The sequence below is a fragment of the Arachis duranensis genome, chromosome 7 (genome assembly GCF_000817695.3).
Source record: "Arachis duranensis cultivar V14167 chromosome 7, aradu.V14167.gnm2.J7QH, whole genome shotgun sequence".
Classification (NCBI taxonomy): Eukaryota; Viridiplantae; Streptophyta; class Magnoliopsida; order Fabales; family Fabaceae; genus Arachis; species Arachis duranensis.
Window position 1 is genome coordinate 32,190,913 of NC_029778.3, and position 7,222 is coordinate 32,198,134.

Here is a 7,222-nt window from a genome sequence, read left to right on the forward strand (position 1 = left end):
CAGTCAGACTTTTTTTAAGCTACATTTGAAAAGCGTAACCTAATCTATGAATAGGCTGTGCTTTTCTCCATGTTGCCTTTTTATGAGAGAAAAGGATACACAATTTGTGGCATCATTTAAAAAGTGTAGTCTTAGGTATTATAGAAATCACTTATAAAGCGTAGCCCTAGATTGATATCTACGGGTTCACTTTTCGTATCAAAGAGAACGCTTTTAGAAGGTAGCCTATTTGTTAACTTGTGTGTACACTTAAAAAGTGAAGTCTAATATATCTAGAGACAAAAACATGAGACTTGGTAACTTTTTTTCCTCTTTTTCCCGAAAGAAAACTTACCCTTAGTGAAATTTTTGTAAATTCCCTCCAAAGTCATCACTCACCTCCAAAGCGCCTTCATCCCTACACTGATCGTGAAGAAACCCTCTCACCACTCACAATCACCACTAACCACTCACCATCGTGCAGAAACCTTCTCACCATCGCGAAGAAACCCACTCATCACCACTCACCACTGACCGTCACTCCTGTTCGCCCTCATCTCTGCACTTCTCACCTTGGCCGACCCTGCCGCGCACAACCCTCACCTTCGCCATTCTCACTGTCACTGATAACCGTCGCTGTTACTGCACTGACCATCTCTCTTCTTCTGCGGTCTACACTAATCGTCTTCTCCGTGCCCTAAACACTGATGACCATCACTGTTCTGACCATCGCCATTGCTGTGCCACCGTCACCATCGTCATCTCTGTGCTTCTCATCATCGTCTTCTCTGTGCTCACATCATTGAATATGTATGTATTGATTTCTATTTGGTTCTGAAATTTCAAAGGTTTAGGGTTCCGATTTTAGGGGTTTTAATTTGGGAGTTTTAATCTGCGAAACTATAGGTTTGTGAACTGTGATTTGATAACATGCATGCTATTGTTGATGAAGATGTGTGGTATTTTAGGGTTCTCAGTTAAAATCTTTTTTAGTTAGATATCAAAAAGCTCAAGAAAAAAATTGGCATGTAAATGATGGTTATAGTAAAATATGAACTAACTTCAATAATTTGAAACTAAAGATTGGATTTTAATGGAACGCTTAGACACTGTTAGGATTTTTTTCTATAGAGACAGAGAAAGAACAGAATATTTCCTAGCCTCACTTTTAGGAAGTGCAAGAAAATACAAGAAGTTTCTGTCTTGGAGGATAAATTTTGTAAATTTGAATACAAAAACTCAGCTTGTAAACTTTTAAGAATTTGGTGGTAATGCCGTAAGCTCAATTTGGGAACTAAATTTGTAAATTTAAGTGTGACAACCTTTAACCAAAAGGAATATAACGTGATAAATCAATTCTATGTTTTGATGTGAGAATGCAGACAGTAATTTGGACTTTATTGAGATTTGATTAATAGTATCATAACAAGTTGGGGTTGGGGTTGGGGTTGACTTCCCATTAGATATAAGTTATATAACTCTACCATGTGAAGTGCTATTTCATAAATCATAATCATTCTTAAGTTTATTATGCTGCATTTGGTTTAAATTCATACCTAATTCAGATCCATTCACTATTGAAAGTCTACATTTATCTTCCTTTTAAATAAATATAAAAGATAGACAGATCATGCACTTTGGATTCATTGGTTAACTTTGCCTTGTCCTTCCAGTGAAAGACTTTCCAAGAATTAAGATTGCAGAGGAGTCGGAATGAAAGAATAGCATTCAGGGCTCAACAATGTTGGTTAACTTGGCTGGAATGCCCATAAGTACCAGATGGTCTTCGGAGGTTATTGCCTTGTTCCTATCACTGTCATTATTGGATTGTATTAACTTAAAAGATTCATAGAGTTTTGGTTATTAAGAGATAATAGACATCTTCTCAACGCTCATTTTAACTCTACAGATAAAAATAGAAATCAAGCAGAGCAAGATTAGAGTAACATCAAAAGTAAGCATATGACAAATATAGGAACATCAAGTTAAGCAAGTTTTACTTACAAGAAATTGCTTATTCTTCCTATGACCTATCCATTCAATAGCAAAGGTTGTAGAATTGATAATAGTGCGCCAGAGGATATTCAATCTAAAGTTTTCGTTAGTGCAACAGCTATTGGTTACTATGGTATGTTCATATGCCAAATCTTCTTCTCCACTGGTCGATTATTTTCTTGATTATTGGTTGTTAACTGCTTTGGTGCACTCTTTAGAATTACTTGAATTGATAGAGAAGTATGCATGATTTTACATATAAAATGTCTTTCACTTCTTTTCACTGTTCAGGCACTAGTGAAACACGTGTTTGATGAACAAAGTCCATCAGGAAATTATTACTTGGCCGAGGTAAGAACAGATGTTTGTTGATACTATTGCAGAGAATGCAACATATTAAAATTATAAAACCTCGAAAGAATATTCTGAGTGTTACTCAGCATGTTTTATGAAGATATACAGTCATTTACATTTTCACCTGAAATGCTATTAAACTTGAATACTAATTGATCAGCACATCAGTTGTTATTCAAATTAATGGAGCATTTCGCTATATATACCATCTCTTGTGTTGTAGGTCACATTGATGGATGTTGTCTTATCTTTTCAGATATGTCGAGAATGGGAATCAACAGCTTTAAAAGTAAACGGAGATGTTAGAGTAGCTCTAATTTGCATTGGTGTTGTTCTTGGTAAAGATGGTGGAGCACTAGGTATTAGCTTGTAACTGCTTGAATTTATGATTTAACATCAAATATTATCTGAAGTTCCTAAAATTCATTATATTTTTGTGTGTTTAATCTTTTATAGCTAAAATGATACCTCTCTTCAAGATGTTTACTGGTGGACCTATAGGCTCTGGAAAACAATGGTATGTCCCGCATCTTCTAGTTGTTATTGATTGGTTCCTGGCTACGTCTTAATTTTAGAAAGGCACCATAATTAAGTTATTTTTCTTTCTTTTTGTACAGGTTTTTCTGGATTCATTTGGATGACATTGTTAATTTAATATATGAAGCATTGATAAATCCCTCTTATGAAGGTTAACTCTTAACTCTCATATCTCCAAAGCGAAATTTATTGAAATTTTGAAAAACCAAAAATTAGCGGATATAGAACATTCGCTAGCGTAGATAGTTTGGATGGTGCAATTCTTGGTTCTGACTTGTGTGATTTGATTACTGATGAACCACTATTTTATGGTTTATATTGTATTTAATTGAGTGGTTTTATCAAGCTTTTCACCCACTTATTCATATGATTTGCATGATTTTACAATTCCTTCCTAGTTTAGTTCTATGATTGAAAACATGCTTCTTTGGTCTTAATTTAGCTAGTCTTAATCCTCTCTTATTACCATTCAATGCCGTGATCTGTGTGCTAAGTGTTTCAGGCTACATAGGACATGAATGGAATAAAGAATAAAGAGGAAGCGTGCAAAAGTGGAAGGAACACAAAGAATTGAGGTGATGACCAGCGAGAAGTCACGCAGTCGCATGGCTCATGCGACCGCGCAAAATGGAAGAAATCACAGTGACGCGCTCGCGTGTCTAACGCGATTGCACGGATTGGAAGCTGCACGAATGATGCGAATGCGTGGACGACGCGCACGCGTGGTACGAGAAACGCTGAGTGACGCGAACGCATGGACGACGCGACCGCGTGATGTGCGCAATCTCCAGAATTACAGAAGTCGCTGGCACAGATTCTGGGCCGCATTTCAACCCAGTTTTTGCCCCAAAAACACAGATTAAAGTCAGGGAACATGCAGAGACTCAAGACATCACTTGAGATCTCCAGTTATTCACTTTTCATAATTTAGATGTAGTTTTTAGATAGAGAGGCTCTCTCCTCTCTCTTAGGTTCTAGGATTAGGATTTCTCTTAAAGGATTTAAGATTTCAACTCTTCATCAGGTTCAATATTCCTTTTACTTTATATTTCTCTTTTACTTCAGATACTTTAATTCTTGTATTACTTATGTTGCCTATTTGGCCTATAAACCATTCATGTTAGGATTTTCTTTATTTGATATAAATTGAGGTATTTCAGACTCATGATTGCTTTTTCTTATTTTTTAATTTAGATTATTTACTATTGGCTTTAGTTGATTAATTGGTAACTCTTGAATTATCAAACTCATCGTGATTGATAATTATTATTCTTGCTGATTAATTTAGATTCCTATAACTCTAGTCTTTCCTTTAGGAGTTGACTAGGACTATAGGTGTTAAATTAATTTATCCACTTAACTGACCTTCATAGTTAGAGGTTGACTTAGTGGTAACAGAAATATAATTCTCATCACCATTGATAAGGATAACTAGGATAAGACTTCTAGTTTTCATACCTTGCCAAAAGTTTTATTAGTTATTAATTTATTAATTTCTGTAATTTATTTCTCTTGTTCAAAACCTTTTTCAAAACCCAAAAATACTGTTTTGCATAACCAATAATAATTCATACTTCCCTGCAATTCCTTGAGAAGACGACCCGAGGTTTGAATACTTCGGTTTATAAATTTTACTGTGTTTGTTACTTGTGACAACCAAAATGTTTGTAAGAAAGGTTGATTGCTTGGTTTAGAAACTATACTTGCAACGAGAATTTATTATAACTTCTCAACCAACAATCTTCCATTCTTCAATTACCATGTTCTTATATATCTTTGCAAGTGTGACCAGCATTTAGTAAAGAACAAAGAAGGCAGAGGTGAATTAATGATATCAGTCATTGATAGTTTTGAGTTTGATTTGTTAATTTCTATAATTGTAAATGTCATTATGAATATTTTTTTAATAATTAATTTTCTATATAATTATGCAGTATAATGTTGGGGATGATAATGAAGATTAAGCTGATTATTATTGTGATTTATTGGCTAAGATAGAGTAGTGTTGGAAATGGATACATGTATGGTTGACAACTAATGATTTTTATTAGAAGATACTTATGTAGATATGAATACTCACAATTAACTTCATTCTAGTACTTTTGGATCATTATTATAAATATATTTTGGTTAGAGATAATTTTTATTATTTAAAAAATTATTTAGTATAATTCGGTATTTATTTTTATTTTATAATATTTAATTTATTTAATTAAAAATGTAAAATTATTATACATGTAATCATATTACCAAATATTATGTTGTATTAATAATTATTGAAATATATATATATATATATATATACAGAAAAAAAAGAACAATAAGGGACCTAAAGCTACACTTATATACAGTAGTTATAGAATACAAAAAAAAAGAGAGACCTAAGGCTACTCTTATAAACGGTAGCCATGGTATAAAATGTGGCTACGCTTAAAAGGTGATGCAGTAGCATTGAAAAGCGTAGCCTATTCCAGTAAAAATGGAAGCTGAAAAGCGTAGCCTTTGATCTTAGACAGCATCACTTGAAAAGTTCACTGGTGCACGAAATTGTGATCACACTTTTCACAAACTCCACACAACTAACCAGCAAGTGCACTGGGTCGTCCATGTAATACCTTACGTGAGTAAGGGTCGATCCCACGGAGATTGACGGCTTGAAGCAAATTATGGTCATCTTGTAAATCTCAATCAGGCGGATTCAAATGGTTATGAGGATTTGATAATTAAAAGATAAATAAAGCGGAAAATAACATAGAGATACTTATGTAATTCATTGGTGGAAATTTTAGATAAGCGTTTGGAGATGCTTTGTTGCTTCTGAACCTCTACTTTCTTATTGTCTTCATCCAATCATGCATCCTCCCTTCCATGGCAAGCTGTATGATCCTCTCAATGAAAATGGTCCGGCTATGGTCTCTGTACGGCTAATCAATTGTCGGATTTCTCGTCTCGGATGAAAAATACCAGGCACAGCTACCGCAGGGCTAATCATCTGTCGGTTCTCACTTGTGTCGGAATAAGATCCATTGATCCTTTTGCACACTGTCACTGCACCCAACATTCGCAAGTTTGAAGCTCCTCACAGCCATCCCTTCCCAGATCCTACTCGAAATACCACAGACAAGGTTTAGACTTTCCAGATCTCAGGAATGTTGTCTATTGATTCTAGCCTATACCACGAAGATCCTAATCACGGGATTGGATGCTCTGTTGTTAGGAGAGACGATGCGAATCCGTGGATTAGAGACCCAAGAGAATATACTCCGGCTGGTGTCCAATGACTACATTGAACATCATGTAGACCGCTTTGTGGTTGTCAGGCACGCGAATCTTGGCTAAGCGAGTACTGAAGATAGTGGGTGATTGTCACGGGTCACCCCTTCAGTCTGACTTAACTGAATTAAGTACAAGAGTATATCTTGGAGAAGAAGTAGGCGTGAATTGAAGGAAAAACAATAGTACTTGCATTAATTCATGAGAAACAGCAGAGCTCCTCACCTTAATCTATGAGGTGTAGAAATTCCACCATTAAAAATACATAAGAGAAAAAGGTCTAGGCATGGCCGAATAGCCAACCTCCCCAAAGATGATCATAAAGCTCAAGGGGTCCAAAAAAGACCACAAATACAATAGTAAAAAGTGCTATTTATACTAGGCTAGTAACCTAGATTTACAAAAAATGAGTAGATAGTGCAGAAATCCACTTCCGGGGCCCACTTGGTGCGTGTTTGGGCTGAGCTTTGAAACTTTCACGTGCATAGGCCATCCTTGGAGTTAAACGCCAGCTTAGGTGCTAGTTTGGGCGTTTAACTCCAGCTTTGGTGCAAGTTCTGGCGTTTTATGCCAGAAAAGGGTCTCTGGTGGGCTTTTGGACGCCAGTTTGGGCCATCAAGTCTCATGCAAAGTATAGACTATTACACATTGCTCGAAAGCCCAAGATATCGACTTTCCAACTCAATTAAGAGCGGGCCAATTGGGCTTCTGTAGATCCAGAAAATTCATTTTGAGTGCAGAGAAGTCAGAATCCAACAGCATCTGCAGTCCTTTCTCAGCCTTTAAAACAGATTTTTGCTCAGGTCCCTCAATTTCAGCCAGAAAATACCTGAAATCACAGAAAAACACACAAACTCATAGTAAAGTCCAGAAATTTGATTTTTGCATAAAAACTAATAAAAATATACTAAAAAGTAACTAAAACATACTAAAAACTACCTAAAAACAATGCCAAAAAGCGTATAAATTATCCGCTCATCACGCACCCTATTCCCAAACGCCAAAAACATAACCCTTGGTGCAGAAAAACGTAGCCTTTGAGAATAGGCAACGGCCAAATAGGCATCACCCACTAAAGCATCTC

The 7,222-nt window shown here is 35.8% G+C and overlaps 1 pseudogene; it reads left to right on the forward strand.

Annotated features, from left to right (window-relative positions):
- Nucleotides 1-686: 686 nt before the first annotated feature.
- On the forward strand, nt 687-3,021 carry LOC107458741 (epimerase family protein SDR39U1 homolog, chloroplastic-like; annotated as a pseudogene).
- Nucleotides 3,022-7,222: the final 4,201 nt, after the last annotated feature.